The sequence below is a fragment of the Elaeis guineensis genome, chromosome 7 (assembly GCF_000442705.2).
Source record: "Elaeis guineensis isolate ETL-2024a chromosome 7, EG11, whole genome shotgun sequence".
NCBI classification, from domain to species: Eukaryota; Viridiplantae; Streptophyta; class Magnoliopsida; order Arecales; family Arecaceae; genus Elaeis; species Elaeis guineensis.
This window is the reverse complement of record NC_025999.2, coordinates 97,739,777-97,756,931: the sequence shown is the minus strand read 5'-3', so window position 1 is coordinate 97,756,931 and position 17,155 is coordinate 97,739,777. Positions and strand designations below refer to the sequence as shown.

Here is a 17,155-nt window from a genome sequence, read left to right as displayed (position 1 = left end):
GAGAAAACCGGCATTTCCCGCTCGCCCCAAAGTCCTGCGATACCCGATACCGGAGCCGTCATGGGAGTAGCCACCAAGAAAGTGGACGTGAAAACAAAGTCAGCAAGAAATCATCGCACGGACCAGGGCAAATCTCGGAGCATATGGACGGTGGATAACTAGCAATCAGGGATGGGTGACGTAGAAGGGGCCGTGTGGCGTGTTATCCAACGTGGGATTAGGCGTAGTCCGTTGGACCTGGTACAACTAATAATTTGACCAAGAAGGACGCGGGCCTCCGTGGCGAGGGTATTTAACGGCCTCCGCGTCCTCGTTGATCATCCACCATCCTCTGCTTCGTACCGTTCGCCCCTTCTCCGTCTTTTGCAACGAGAGACCCTCGCTCTTCGAAGCGGCTCCGCGCATTTAGAGAGAGAGAGAGGCTTGGAGGTTGTCATCGCTCATCCCTTCTCGTGCTCCGCTTCCCCTGAGCTCCTATTCTCCTCGGTCTCCATCGCTCCCCATCCCATTATTATTCTTTTCTCGTCTTCTTTCTTGGGTTCTAACCTTCTCCCTCTTCGTTTCCTCCAAGAAGTCATTTGTGTTGGAAGATACACTAGTTTCAAAGATTTCTTTTTCAGTGTGCGTATATATATACTTCGAGAGACTGTTTTGTAGACATAGAGATAGGGGAAGGTGAGAGGGAAGAAGGGGAGAGATGAAGTACGTATTGGTCACAGGAGGCGTCGTTAGCGGGCTGGGGAAAGGGGTGACTGCAAGCAGCATTGGGGTAGTCCTCAAGGCATGCGGGCTCCGGGTCACCTCCATCAAGATTGGTAATCTTGCTTCCTATTTGGATCTTTTACGGTGGATGATTGATCCTGGTTGCTTTTTATATCTTTGACTCTGCTTTGAATGAGAAAGTAAGGTCCTTTTCTTGTTTCTTGGGGTTTTAGAGGTTTTAGCGAGTTTAATCTTTTGTTTTATCTAATAATCCGTGAATGTGGCTCCTTGTAGCTCGAAAGATTTGTGTTTTTATGTAGGAATCCAAGAAGCATTTTGGTATTTTGTTGCCTAGGGCATTGCAAGATTGGATCCTTTTTCCTTTCCTTCTATGCTTTATTTTATGTCATTAGAACTAATGGCTAATTTGTTTCTTTCTTTACTTTTATTTAAATATTTCTGTGCTTTGGTGCATTTTGGTATGTGCTTTTAATTTCTTTAGCAAAGAAGCATTTTGTTACTTTGCGGTTTTGACAATTGCAAGACTGGCCTTTTTCTTCTATTAGGTTTTATTTCGGCTCTTTTGGGTAATTTATTTCCTTTATTTATTTTACGTTTTCTTTAATTTCCCCGTGCTTCTAAATAGCTTTTATATATTTGTAACGTGGCTCTACGAGACCCTAATGAGTCCACGGCTTTTTCTTAATTTGATTACTTCTCCTTTAGTATCAAATAGTGATTGTTTATTCTAAAAAACGTTTTAACTTTTCAGCTTCTCTGTTCCCAAACTCGTTGCTTTCTTGTAGAAAACTTTAGGGTTTTGTAGTTCAGCATGCTCCTCTTTACATTGAGCAAAACTAGTTCATGCTGAAGCAAAGTAAGGAAAGAAGAGAAAGAGATGAAGTGGCAGGGCGGTTCAACCCCCTCATTTTTTCATATCAGTATGTTATATATCAGAAATATTTCTTCTGATAGAGACAATACACGGGAGGATGATACTTGTCATACGGTATAATCCTTGATTTGGCTCCTTGCTGGGTCACGGGGATGCACCTTTTTTATCCTAGTTTGCCCACCCTGACTCAAGTAAAAGAGAAGAAGATTGTACTCAGCTCAGAGATGGCCGAATATTGACTAATTCATCTCTTTCTATCATTTTTGCCAACAGATTTACTGTTTCTTCTGTTCATAGACATTTCTTTAAGTTTTCAGAATTTAATTTTATATGCCTGATGGATTTGGAAGCAGTTTCAACATTCTTGTCTCCACCCGTCTGGTGAATTTTCTGTTATGGTAGTTTGCTGAATGGTGATGCATGATTTTATTTTTGACATGTGCAGATCCATATCTGAACACTGATGCTGGAACTATGTCCCCATTTGAGCATGGAGAGGTGTTTGTTTTAGATGATGGAGGCGAGGTAAGGAAGGTCCTGAGATTGTTTTTGTTTTGGGCCTCTTCACTATAAGGGGTTTCTGAAGTTTGGCATCATTCTTGATTCTTCTTTCCAATCATTTTATGGTTAAGTTCATCTGGTGGTGTGGTGTAGAATTTTTCTTTTTTTTAGTTATCATAACCATGATTGATCATCTTATCTAGCTACATTTTTAAAATTTTTGCATTTTTTTAGTTGTGATTAATCATGATTAATCATCTTATTTAGCTACACTTCTAAAATATTTACCAACTCTTTATCTCTCAAGTCTGAAAGCTGTAGTTCAAACAGTGGTACCTTTTAAATTCACTAATTTTTCGTTCTGACTTTCTTGTTCCTTAAAGCAAACCTTGTTGCTGTGACATGTCCATTTGATAGAAAACTATTTAGGGGAAGCTCTATTTCCTTTGCTATCCTTCTACTTGGTCTGAAAGAAATTCCAAAAATAGAACTTGTTATAATTATAGGTGCTTCTCGGCTAAGTGAATTTATTGACCCTGACAGATGCTGATTTTTTAGGTGGATTTGGATCTTGGAAACTATGAGCGGTTTTTGGATATTAAATTAACTCGCGACAACAACATCACGACTGGGAAAATTTATCAGGTATTGCAATTATCAGCTCTGCTTCGTGAACTTGTATGTAAAAATTCTTGGTTCATTTTCTCAGATAATTAGCTTATATTGTGCTTTCAAAATTCTCCACTCCAGCACAATTTACTTTCCTTGCACATTTTCTTTAAGTTTCTCAATGGTTTTCCTTGTGTGATCTATAGTTTGTCATTGACAAGGAGAGAAGAGGAGATTATCTTGGGAAAACAGTTCAGGTGTGCCTTAGTTGTTAGCACCATTTTCCTGCTTTTATGTTTATTGGATCATTGAAATATTTTTAATGTGAACCTTACCTGAGTACTTTTTCATGGTTCCTGTAAAGGTCGTGCCTCATATCACAGATGCCATACAGGAGTGGATTGAACGTGCGGCTATGATACCTGTTGATGGCAAAGAAGGGCCAGCTGATGTTTGTGTCATAGAACTGGGTGGAACAATAGGTACCTTTTCTTTAGTTTTCTTTGAAAGGGAGCTGCTTTTATTTGTTTGCGTATTGATACATTTTATTATTTCTTTCAATAGTCATGTAGGTGTGCTACAGCAGTCACCATCAGCATAATAACAACATCATTCTTGATGCAGGGGATATTGAGTCGATGCCATTCATTGAAGCTTTGGGTCAATTTTCTTACCGTGTAGGTCAGGGACTATGCCTGCACATTCCTTTTTCATTTTTTTTGGTAATTAAATATCGGCTTGCTCCCTGATTCTAGCATTTTTTATTTTTTTGGGGTGCTTCTTGGTTTAGGGCCAGGCAACTTTTGCTTAGTTCATGTCAGTCTTGTGCCAATTTTAAATGTAGTAGGTGAACAGGTATGTCATTAGAATTTCTAACTTAATATTTACCCTGTGGAAATGTTTCTTGAATGATCCATTTCCTAATAATCAGTAGATATTGGTGACTTAACCTATTTTTCTACATGTAGAAAACTAAGCCCACCCAACATAGTGTTAGGTGGCTCAGAAGACTTGGATTGACTCCAGATATTCTAGCCTGTCGCAGTGCAAAGGTACCCCTGTTATTTGCCTTTCCATTCTGTACCTACTATTTTCAATCCTTTTTGGTGCTACTGTGGTGGTCTCTGATCAATGGGTTGAATTTTCTGGCAGCCACTTGATGAAAATGTGAAGGAAAAGTTGTCACAATTTTGCCATGTTCCGGTATTGTAATGCAACAAGATGATAGTTAATGTGCCTTATTAGTAGGACGTTTATGATGATAATCTTATTGTTTAACTATGTCTATTATGAATCATTTAAAATTTATTGCAGACAGCAAATTTAGTTACCCTCTATGATGTTACAAATGTTTGGCACGTTCCTTTACTTCTAAGGGTAGGTGATTTTCTTTCTGTTTAAATTGTCTTTGTGTTACTGAAGTCGTAGTTTTACCCATTTGAACTGCCTACAGGCAGTTGGGGAGAGTCAATTTAAACAGTCATGTGGTTTTGTTGTTTTCATTAGGACCAGAAGGCACATGAAGCTATTTTAAGAAGACTGGACCTTCTATGGTTTGTCCGTTAACCTCAACCATCCATTTTAAATATCCATCTACTGTAGCTACTGTTACTTTTTTGGCTGCATAACGATTTTATCTCCATTCTATTCAGTGTTGCTAGGGAGCCCAAGTTGGATCAGTGGATGTCTAGGGCTAAAATTGGTGACACGTTGCATGATCCTGTGGGTTTCAAGCACTTATTTCTAGTATTGGGGTTATAATTATGTGTACTGTCTTTTTGGTACAATTATAGGTACTGTTGATTTGCGATATATTGATGCTTTTTGTGACCTACAGGTTAGAATTGCCATGGTCGGAAAATATACTGGTCTTTCTGATTCTTATCTTTCAGTATTGCAGGTGAATTTCTTCTCAGCTCTCTTTGTATAATGTTTCTTCATTCATGTCTCTTTTCTATAGGTTTCTATTTGCATAAGAGTATTTATATGTCATGTTGATTCTGTTAATCTGTTCAGTTGTCCAGACATGGCATTCAGCCCAGTACCTCTCTCTCCCAGCCCTACCTTCTACCATTCGCTCTAGTGACATGAAATTACTCTTGGGGGACTGTTTTCATGTCTGTGCTTGTGGTCTAAAATTTTGATTACAACTTTTCTTATATATATATGTATGTATGTATGTATGTATATTTTTTTTCTTAAGGAGATATGTTTTGTTTGGACATTGTTTAAAAAACAGTCTATGCAGCTGCACATGCAGGCCCTGACTACCCTTCAAAGGGTTTAGGCTTCCTTTGTATGTGGAGAGGCCCAACCGTAGGTGCAAAAGTGGCATCCATAAGTATAAATTCCAAATGTGTAGCCCACTGCCTCCTTCACATAATCCTCTCTGATTTTTTTTAATCTGTTACTGATTCATCTCTAAACCCCTCTTAAGGGTTTAGGCTGCCCTTGTATGTGGATAGGCTGCAACATAAGTGCAAAAGTTGCTAGCATAAGTGCAAGCCCCAAATATGTAGCTCTCTGCCTCCTTTCTATAATATTTTCTTATTTTTCCTAATCTTTACAGATTCATCTCTTTTTTAAATGCAAACCACCTGCCTAAATGACCAATATCACCTACAATTGTAAAGTACCTCAACCACCTGCATACCATCGCAATTTTTGAAATCTTGAATTTGGATAAAGACAGTCTTTAAGGAGGAAACTGTTAATATTTCTGTGAGTATTGCATCACATGATTGAAATACTATAATATTCTGCACTACTCAGGATTAATGATCTTATACTTCAAATGACACGGTATGGCTTAAATGCTGTCTTTTAATCTGTTCCATATTTTTTTCAGGAAAAAGAACCAGTCTGATGCATTTTAATTAGAAATTAAGTTGGGACTTCTTTTTCTTCTTTTCTTTTCTTTTTTCTTCCTAGGTTGTGGTAGTGTTGGCAGTGGTAGCAGCCAGAGTGCTTGGCCCATCGATAATATGCACATCAAATATTACATTGCTTGCTAGGAGTTAGCGCACTACTTTATTTTAATTTGGTAACCTTACGAGTACCTTGTCTACTGCTTTCCCTTGGTATTTTTCTTATTTGATGCAAACTAGATGCTTAGTATCATATTGAAACTAAGGGGCATGTTTTAGATTTTAAAGAACTCATGACTGCAAAGTGAGATGTAAATGTTGGAACATCCAAGTGATGCGGTAAATGTTTGAATATCCAATTGATGCTGCTACCCAACAAAATACCGCAAATATTTTTGGATGAATACACTAACACTCGTTAAGGCATATTGTATGCATGGAATTTGCTACTTTGCATAGATGAGAGAATTAATGTGTATTATGTTTAATGGTTGTCCTCTCATATATTTTAACATGTAATTTCTTGCTAGAAGGATTCTTGGATATTTTTTGGGAATAAGATCAATTATTTGCTAGGATTGATTGTTTTTTTGGTTTTGTCAGCCATTTGTTGGAATAGGTGGTGAGCCTCAAACTTTAAGTGGATATGGAAGTATTTGAAGTAGAAACTATACATGTAGATATGCAAGGTTGAATTTCAGTTTCCCTAGATTCCAATGCATATAACTTAATACTTACTAAATACAAGAAACTATGGTCTTGTCAAGCTAATGTAGCTTGTACAAATCATTTCATTTGTTTACTTAGATATGCTTTTATTTCAATTTGTGTTGCATCTTGGGATGGTTGACCATAAGTGCTTTAATAATGTATATCATGTTCTTAGATGATGTGATTTTTCAAATGTTAACTATAGCTTCCATCAATCCTTTTAGTCGTGACCTGTTCCAGGCTCTACTGCATGCTTCTATTGCTTGTCATCGGAAACTTGTAGTCGATTGGGTTCCTTCTAGTGACCTCGAAGACACGACTGCAAAAGAGGTTTATTGCTTGACTCAGTCCTTGTATTTTTCTGTTATTTTGTCTTTCAACTTATACTATTTTAAATATTTTTCCTATTTATCATGTATAGGCACCTAATCTTTCTGAAAAGGCTTGGAGTCTTTTGAAGGTGAGCTGCTCCTTTGCCTATGGTGTCAGCATTTTATAGCCAAACCGCAATTCTATCACTATCTTTCTAAATCCTATTTGATTTTGCTTTATTAATTTATATGCTTCTCTTGCAGTCATCTAAATAGTATTTCATCTCAGAATGCAGATGGTATTGTAGTTCCCGGTGGCTTTGGGGACAGGGGAGTGGAAGGGAAAATTCTTGCAGCAAAATATGCCCGAGAAAATAATATTCCGTATCTTGGCATATGCCTCGGAATGCAAATTGCTGTTATCGACTTTGCACGTTCGATTCTCAACATGCAGGATGCAAACAGCACAGAGTTTGACCCAGACACAACAAGTCCATGTGTTATTTTTATGCCAGAGGTCAACTTGGTTTTAGAACTATCTTCAAAATGATTCATTTATATTTCAAAATCAATTTGACTATGGTAAGTCTTTCTGTATCATGATACAGCAGTGACATTTGCAGGGTTCAAAAACTCACATGGGAGGGACCATGCGACTTGGATCAAGGAGGACATTTTTCCATATTGCTGACTGCAAATCTGCAAAACTGTAAGGACTGAGACATGTCCTTAACAAACTTTACCTGTTTTGTGATGCATGCTTTGGCAGATTGAGTTAATACCTTTTCTTCTTTTAGGAAAAGAAAAAAAGTTTGATTTATATTTTTTTCCTTTCTCTGGTAGGTATGGCAATGTGAAGTATGTTGACGAACGACATCGACATAGATACGAGGTTGGTCTTATGACATTGACATGTATAGCGTTTCATTGATTTTGTAATTACATGATTGTCTGGTATATATTTGTTGACTTTTGTTCTACTAGTGATAAGATAAGTTATATTTCTCTTTTGAAGTGGGAACCCTTTTTTTTCCCTGAGCATCACCACCACATATTGGAGCATTAGGTTCTTATATTATCGATTCATGTGTATATTTATATTTCAATCCAGGTAAACCCTGATATGATCATGGAACTTGAAAGAGCAGGTCTTGCATTTGTAGGTAAAGATGAAACTGGAGGACGTATGGAGGTACGCCGTAAATTTACATGCTTGATTCTTTTCCTATTTTGCAGATGCCTTTGCATTGTTCATGGTTTTCTTTTTTATTCATTTTGGTTCTTGCAGGTACTTGAGCTGCCTTCGCATCCATATTTTATTGGAGTGCAGTTTCATCCAGAGTTCAAGTCGAGACCTGGAAAACCCTCAGCTCCATTTTTAGGTAATTTGTCACTTTTTCTTGCAAACAAAAAAATGATGAAATGTGATGATTCTAATCTAATTTACTTTCTTCAAAGGAAACCAAAAAAAAGAGGCTGATTTTTATTGGTTCCAACTTATTTATTTATTTATTTATTCTTCCACATTTTAAAGCTCCTTTTTCACCTCTTTTAAGGTAAAACTTCAGAAAGATGTTTCTTCCCTAGATTCTTTGTGATTTCTCTTTTCTAGGAAAGTATTGTCTCATTTTCCTTGAGTTAAAACAGCATTAACATGGTAACTTGGAATTTTATCTCTCTGGGTGCTTAAAAACTAAACCTGACACACAAGCAGTTATTTAGTTTGACATGAAATTTGCTTGCATGATTTCAATAATGGACTTGCTCTATTGATATACATGTTTGGGCAATTGGGTTTTTTCGCCTTCTGAATGTGGTAGATTAATCAAAAATCAATCCTATCAAAACATTCCTGGATATGTTTGCCCAACACAAACAGTCAAAAATCAATACCATCAAAAAAGGAACGTCACACTCCTGTCTATGTTTGCCTGATATAACACTGCTCCTCCCTATCCTTAGCCAAGCTATTTGCTAGCTGATTCACCAAGTTGAGGATGGTACATGATTGACACCCAAGGTATATCCATTAGTATATCCCTAATTTCCTGCAATCAGGGCTTCTACACATAGTTAAGACTTCTTGACAGTTTATGACTCTTGGACAAGGACCTTGAAAAATTAATCTCAATCTGGGTGCAACAGATCCTTCTATTTGATTTCAATGTTATATATGCTATATTTACCGTAATGAGTATATAAAGTTGAAATTTTTGTTACTTATTCATCATAGATAATGCTTCAACTAGGATGCACATCAAAATGTAGATATTTATGCACATGTATGTTCACTTGAATCATCTTATTCGTGGCTGAGAGAATCTGACACCTTGCACCTATTTTTGATACCAAGGCACGATCTCTGTGTTGTTTGATGAACATCACAAGTTATAATTTATGGTAGTCATGTACAATCTGGTGTCTGAGTGTGCTAAAACTAGCATATTCAGCCAGAAAACAAATACAATTTCTTCTCTTCATATGTATAAAATTTACCCTTTAAGAATTTGTTTTCTGTTATAATGATGGTATGTACCACATATGAATAAGTCCTCAGGTTCAGATCTTTTGGTCCGACCATGACAAAAGTTACTTTGTTTTCTGGTTCTAGTGATCATCTTGATATGAATATCCATCTCTATATTGTGAGATATGCATGTTATTAGTAACTGTTGCATAAAAGGGATTCTTGATTTCATTTTGTTTTGTTGCTAGCCTCTAGAGACTTCATATTTAGTTTTTCATTGTGAAGATAATATTGGGCTATGGGGGTATTTTGAGTAATGTGCTTGCATAAAATGGATGAACCAAGTTGTCATTGATGGATATTAGTCTCAATCTGCCCGGCATATGTTGGGGCAATCATTTTTCTTTTATTTTGCCATTCGCATGCTTGTTTTTGCTTGCATCTGCGGTTCACACTTTGGAGGTCCATGGTCTATTTATGCTTAAAAGAAATGAGACATTGTAGGATGTCCTTATTTATTTTCATTTACAGTCCGTCTTAGAAGTCTGCATTTGCACTGTTTAATAGGGCTTATAGCAGCCTCATGTGGGCAATTGGATCCCTTGCTGGAAGGTACCACCCATTCTAACCAGTCAACTACAAAAATGCTCCAAGCGATGCTGTTTCAAAGCCAAAAGCCTGCCAAATTGGGAATACCAAGAAGTCTACGAAAAGCCTATTAGAAGGAAGCTTGTACTCCAATAGACATGGCTTGCATATCTAACAAAACAATTGGTGTGGTTTTAGGGCCTTCTTCTTCTTCTTCTTTTGTTCCTTCCGTTGTTGGAGTTATGATTTCATGCCAGTTTTGTCTTTTGATTTGGCTTGTACAGCTAATTAGGTGTAATATTTTTTTACTAGTTTTGGGTCTGTGGAGCTTGTTCCAAGGTTTTAACAGGGAACGGCTTGTATGTATATTTGGGTGGGTTTGATAGGGTTTGACAGTAATAGTTTGTTTTTCTTCGGTGGATGGAAATACCTTGTTCTTGAAGAGCTCTATATTTTATGTGGGCATATGAAGGCATGGTTTTGGCTTCACTTGGCACTGAGCCTATGGCATAGAGTATGTGCACTGATGCAATTTGTAGCCTTCTAGAGCAATGTATGTAATTTTGACTGTTGTGTCAATATGCTTGATGAATAAAATACTTACCGCATGTCATCGTGGAGAATGTATTCAAATCTTGTTTTCATTATTTATTTTTCTTGGGCTGTCTCTGTATATCTAGTGTCACTTGACAAGTAGATGGTAGACATGCAAGCTGCTTTAGCATAAGGCTGATGTCAAGACACCCAGGATTTTGAGGTTCCCACTTTTGTGCAATGCGGCTATCAGAACCTAAGATTCTCTTAAAATTAGGGTGATGTGCCTAGGCCTAAATAACTATCTTGTATAAGTAAGAACAAAGGTTGGAGCACAAGAAAAAAAAAAGAAGAAAAAAACCTTTGAAATCTGATTGATAAGAAAATCACCACAATCATATCACAAAGAGATAGAACACCACACTCAAGAAAAGAAGAATATGAGTGATAAGTTATAGGGTTTATAACTCGCTACTAAAATACAGAGATTAGATAAGAGAATTCAGCAACACTCATTTTCATTCATTGAAATCTGAATTGAATACATAGGTTGCCTCTCTTTATATAGATAAGAGAGGAAACATAAGACAAATTCAGTAAATAGAAGGAAATAACAGAATTTGACTATCATAAAAATGATGGTGGCTATATCTTGCTACAAAAAAAATGATAGTAGCCGTATCTTGCTACTATGGAAATGATGGTGGCTGGAGATCATGGTGAATTAGAAAAAACAAAATAACTTTGGCTGCATCTTGCTACTATGGAAATGATGGTGGTTGGAGATCATGGTGAATTAGGAAGAATAAAATAACTTTGGTTGCATCTTGCTACTATAGAAATGATGGTGGCTGGAGATCATGGTGAATTAGGAAGAACAAAACAAGCTTTTAAACTCGACCCTTTCTTAAGCAATAATTTCTTTCAAATTCCTGCCAAATCTGATTCGCACAACATCATGCTTCTACGCACGTGAGCAAAATTATCAATTTGGCTCTTGGATCCGTATATGGCATGTGATCATCTTTTTCTTCATGATGGTGCACATCATTCCTCCTTGTTGAGTAGGATTTGCCCTCAAATCCAAGTCCTCCCCATTATCCAAACTATCCTCCAAGTAAGAAGAAAGATCTTGAACATTGAATGTAGCGGACACATTGTAGTCACCAGGCAATTTAATCTTGTAAGCATTGTCATTCACTTTCTCAACAATTCGGAATGGACCATCAGCACGTGGCATGAGCTTAGATTTTTTTTGGCTTGAAAATCGTTCCTTGCGAAGATGTATCCAAACAAGATTACCTAGAGTAAAGCGAACTTGTTTTCTTCCTCTGTTGGCTGCCTTCTCATAAGCCGCATTCTTCCTCTCAATCTGCTCTTTGATGCTCTTATGCATGAACTTAACCAACTCAGCTTTCTTCTTCCCATCTATACAAACCCTTTCGCTGATTGGAAGTGGTGCCAAATCAAATGGGGTGACAGGATTAAACCCATAAACCACTTCAAAAGGAGAATGCTTAGTAGTGCTATGAATACTACGATTGTAAGCAAACTCAACATAAGCCAAACACTCATCCCAATTCTTCATATTCTTGTTAACAACAGTGCGAAGCAAAGAAGAGAGGGTATGATTTACCACTTTAGTCTGACTATCGGTTTGCGGGTGGCAAATCGTGCTGAAGAGCAATCTAGTACCAAACTTCTTCCACAAGGTTTTTCAAAAATAACTCAAGAACTTGATATCTCGATCAGACACAATGCTCTTTGGTACATCATGCAGACGTACTATCTTTTTGAAAAATAATTCCGCAACATGTGAAGCATCATCGGTTCTGTGGCATGGCACGAAATGAGACATTTTTGAAAATCGATCCACAACCACCAGAACCGAATCCTTCATTTGCGATGGAAGGGAGACTTCTTCACCTGGAACCTACTTGGCTACAAGAACAAAAATAGTTTCATGGTTAGTCAAAACTCACTTCACTTCCCCCTTGTTGGCAAACAGATTCTCTTTCTTGCCCTTTTCGATCACAAGCTGATCCTTCTGGACTTGTTGCGGGCTAAGTGGTGCCAACACTATACTCTTTTCATTCTTGACAAATGAATAGATATTTTTGAAGCCATCATGAACAGCCCTCCGATCGTACTGCCAAGGCATTCCCAAAAGAAGATGGCTGGCTTTCATAAGAATCACATCACAAACAATCTCATCTTTGTAGGACTTGCCAATAGAGAAAGGTACTACAATCTGTTTTGTAACCTTCACATCACTATCGTCAGTAAGCCATTACAATCTATAGGGACGGAGATGCTTAATAATCATCAGATTAAGTTTTTCCATCAAAATAGTGGAAGCCACATTGGTACAGCTACCCCCATCAATGATAATACCACATACCTTATCATGGATGGTGCACCTGGTATGAAAGATATTTTCGTGCTGCTCATCATCCATTTTGGCTTGTAGGTTCAAGTTGCGATGAATAACCAACAGGTCTCCTTCATCTGCAAACTCCACATAATCTTCTTCTACCTCTTCAAAATAGCCTCATCTTCACTTTTAATTTCTTCTTGTGACTCCCGAATGAACATCACCCTCTTGTTTGGACATTCAGAGGCTATATGACCGTAACCAAGACACTTGAAACACTTGATATCTCGGCTTCGCCTGGGAGGTTGTGAATTTCCCACTTTCTCTTTTTTTTTGGCCGCATCTGTGACTTGCTTGCTAGAATCATCTTTTTCTACTTATTTTAGAACCGCCTTAGGGACGGACCATGGTGATAAAGAAGATGAGTTGGTAGTCTTACTCGGCTTATTTGCACCACGCTTGCGCTGTCTTTCCACCTTAACAGCAAGTTTGATCACATCGTCAAGGAACACATAAGATTGCAACTCCACCGTATCAGCAATCTTCTTGTTCAAGCCTCCTAAGAACCTTGCAATAGTTTGTTCTTGAGATTTTCGCAAATCGCACCTCATCATCAGTATCTCAAATTCTTTGACATAATCCTCAACACACATCCCCCCTTGTCTCAAGCTTTGTAACTTGATGTACAGCTCCTGCTTATAATATTGAGGGACAAATCGCTTCTCCATGATCCGCTTCGTAAGCCTCCAGTTCCGAATCTCCTCTTCTCCATCCCTCCTACACTGAGCTTTCACATTCTCCCACCAAAGATTAGCATAATTAGTGAATTCAAGGGCAGCAAGTTTACATTTTTTTATCTCAGAATAGTCTTGACATTCAAAGATCTTCTCCACATGTTGCACCCATTTCAAATATTCTTCGGGTGAGCTGGTTCCTTTAAAGGATGGGATTCTCATCTTAATATTATCTTCCGAACTCCTTTGCTGCCGCCTTTACCATGAGTGTTCCTCCACACCATCATCATCTTCAGGTTCGTCATACTCCTCTTCATCATCGCGATCAACTCGTCGTGGTGCTGGATGGCCATGCCGCTGTGGTGGTGGAGAAAGTGTTGCCAACCGCTTAAACGCTTGTGTTGGGCGATTGAGTTGCTCCATCATCTCTTCTTGACGTCGTTGGAGCCCCATAATCTGAGCTTGTTCCAGACTCATGCCTCTATGAATAACAAGGGCCTCGTCTCCTCCAGACATGATTTGAATGTCAAACACTCCCTCAGGCTCTGATACCAAACTGATGTGTCCAGGCTTAAATAACTATCTTGTGTAGGTAAGAACAAAGGTTGGAGCATAAGAAAAAAAAAAAGAAAGAAACTTTTGAAATCTGATTGATAAGAAGATCGCTAAAATCAGATCACAAAGGGGTAGAACGCCACACTCAAGAAAAGAAGAATGTGAGTGATAAGTTCTAGGATTTATAACTCGCTACTAACACACAGAGGTTAGATAAGAGAATTCAGCAACACTCATTTTTATTCATTGAAATCTGAATTGAATACATAAGTCGCCTCTCTTTATATAGATAAGAGAAGGAACATAAGACAAATTCAGTAAATGAAAGGAAATAACAGAATTTGACTATCATAGAAATGATAGTGGCTATATCTTGCTACAAAAGAAATGATAGTAGCCGTATCTTGTTACTATGAAAATGATGGTGGCTAGAGATCATGGTGAATTAGGAAGAACAAAATAACTTTGACTGCATTTTGCTACTATGAAAATGATGGTGGCTGAAGATCATGGTGAATTAGAAAGAACAAAACAACCTCGGTTGCATCTTGCTACTATGTAAATGATGGTGGCTAGAGATCATGATGAATTAGGAAGAACAAAACAAGCTTCTAAACTCGGCTCTTTCCCAAGCAATAATTTCTTTCAAATTCCTACCAAATCTGATTCGCACCACATCATGCTTCTATGCACTTGAGCAAAATCATCAATTTGGCTCTTAGATCCGTATATGGCATGTGATCATCTCTTTCTTCATGATGGTGCACATCATAGGGACTGCTGTAAGCGGCGCTGCGGTACAGCTCAAGTTGTAATCCAACTTAAGGTTGAAAGTAGTCCATCTGCAGGGGCTCCATCATCCTTGTTTGGATGGAAGATGAGGAGGGGTGGAAAGAGTGGATAGAGGGAAAAGAAGGCCGGGGCATAATGACACCATTAAAAACATTAACCGGACACACAAATCTTCATATATAGGTTTCAATATTCTGGCTTTTTGTTGGAATTATCTGAAATTTATCAGCATTATAGGTTAGAATTCCCAAAGTAAGAAACGTTTCGATGATGATATAGAGAAAATGGGATGTACATAAACTTTCAAGATCATTCACAAAATATTTGAGAAGTCTGAATTCTGAAATTGTAAACCAGCTTCAGTGTCAAAAAAATTATATTCAGCAATGCTACACCTTATGACTATGCCATGATAACGTGCAGTGCAATATAACCTTGTTTCTAGTGCATGCAAAGGCATGGATAATCTTGCATATTTGTTAGATCAGCTTTGGCTCTCATAGCTCGTAACATTGTACATCATAAAGGGTACATCTTTTAAAATATTAGGGGCTTGTTTAGTTCGTGGAAAAAGTTTTTTTTTTTTTATTGGAATGTTTTTTTCTGAAAAGTTGAGTTTTGAGATTATGGAAAGTGGATTTGTTATGTTTGATTTCATGGGAAAGTGATACACTCCAAAGTACCTTATCTTTGATTGAATATCTATTTCTCTGAGAAAGGTATATAAAATATCTATTATATCCTTAATATAAGAAAAAAAACTTTATCGTATTCTATTCATGACTTGGGCATTTTTAGAAAGAAGGATTTCAATTCTCTTTACATGGAAAAGCTAAAAATTTATGACCCATAAGTTTTTCTTTTTCATAAATATGAAATGCTTATTTTTATGAGAATGCTACTTTCCAATCTCTTTTCTTTAAAAATTTCATTTCAAGAGGGTTTATTTATTTTTTGGATTAATTATGCAAAAAATCCTAATTTTTTTTTGTTAGGAGGTGAGGGAGGGTTTTCAATTTCATCTTAAACTTTTATTTATTGTAATCAGATTATTGAATTTTTAAATTATTCCAATTTGAACCTTGACTCTAATTTTTGTTGTCCTACAGTAACAGAGTTATCAATGGCCTGCTTATATGGCACCAAATTGCTTATGTTGCAAGAGATTAAACAAAAAAAAAGATTAATTAAAAAAAAAAGGCAGGAACTTACAAATAAAATCTTTCTTGAAAGCTCCCAAGCCATTTGAAAAATCATAAAATGAGCACCATCATTCTCCTAGTCCTCCTTTGTTAAACAAACCCAACAACAATATCAATGTTGGATAGGCCATGGTGAAGAGACCAACAGAGAATACCTAAAACTAAACTAAACACAAATAATAAACAAAAGGGAGGGAGGAGGTGGCCTTTTCGTCGTGGCCATGGAGAGGTGGTCCAAAGGACACCTTTAAGAAGGGTGGCGTCACTGACCAAAAGGAGAGGAAGAGGACTTTGGGTGAGTGAAAAAGAGTTTCTCCCGTTGATGAGAAGTGAGTGGAATGATAAAGTTGGAAGGAAAAAAATTAGAGGAGATAAAATTACATTAATTTTGATATCTATTAATTTAAAAATAAAATTTTTTATTTTTATTCTAAAAAAGCAGAAAGGAGAGACAATAGAGATCCTAAAGGAGGAGATTTTTTTAATCTTTCCATTGATACAAACCCTAGATAGAATAAGATAGAAAAAAATGAGAAAGGAGGACTTTCAGAATCTTTTCCTATATCAGTCAAAAGAGGCCAAATAAAGCAGATCACATGATATCATGTGACAATTCAATCAATACAAGTAGATGAAAATTAAAGCCAGGATTTGAATTGAAATAATTTAAAATTTTGATGATTTGATTGTACTAAATAAAAATTCAGAATGGAATTAAAAATATCCAAAAATCTAGGATTCTTGATGTAATTAAATTTTTTTTTTTCATTGACCATATTGTTCTCTATTCTCTTTCCATAAACCAAAAAGGCCCTAGGTAATATTTTTTTTGAGAGAAATTCTTTGTGCACCATGAGCAGTATAAAAAATCCGATGTAAAGTGCACCATCTTATCTGATTAGTCCACAGCCACTATTTTCAAATATACATTTAATACATGCAGTTCTGTTTTTTCGTTTGAAACTTTGAATGACAAAAGTATCCTTCTTTTTTTGAAAAATTATGACATCCTATAGCATATTATAATATCTTGCGTCAAATTATAACTTTTTGGACGCAGGATGTCATAATATGGTTCAGAAAATTATGACATCCTATAGCATATTATGACATCCTGCATCAAATTATAATTTTCTGCATGCAGAATATTATAATATGATCCAGGATGTCATAATATAGAAGGGACATTTTTGTCCAACTATTTTTCAATACGTATTTAATGTCTACAGTTTCGCTTTTTCATTTAAAAATTTTGAATGATGAAAATATCCTTACTCTTTAGAAAAAATTATAACATCATGTGGTATATTATG

The 17,155-nt window shown here is 36.8% G+C and overlaps 1 pseudogene; it reads left to right on the top strand.

Moving 5' to 3' along the window:
* Positions 1-314: 314 nt before the first annotated feature.
* LOC105048190 (uncharacterized) lies at positions 315-10,284 on the top strand (annotated as a pseudogene).
* The last annotated feature ends 6,871 nt before the right edge of the window (positions 10,285-17,155 follow it).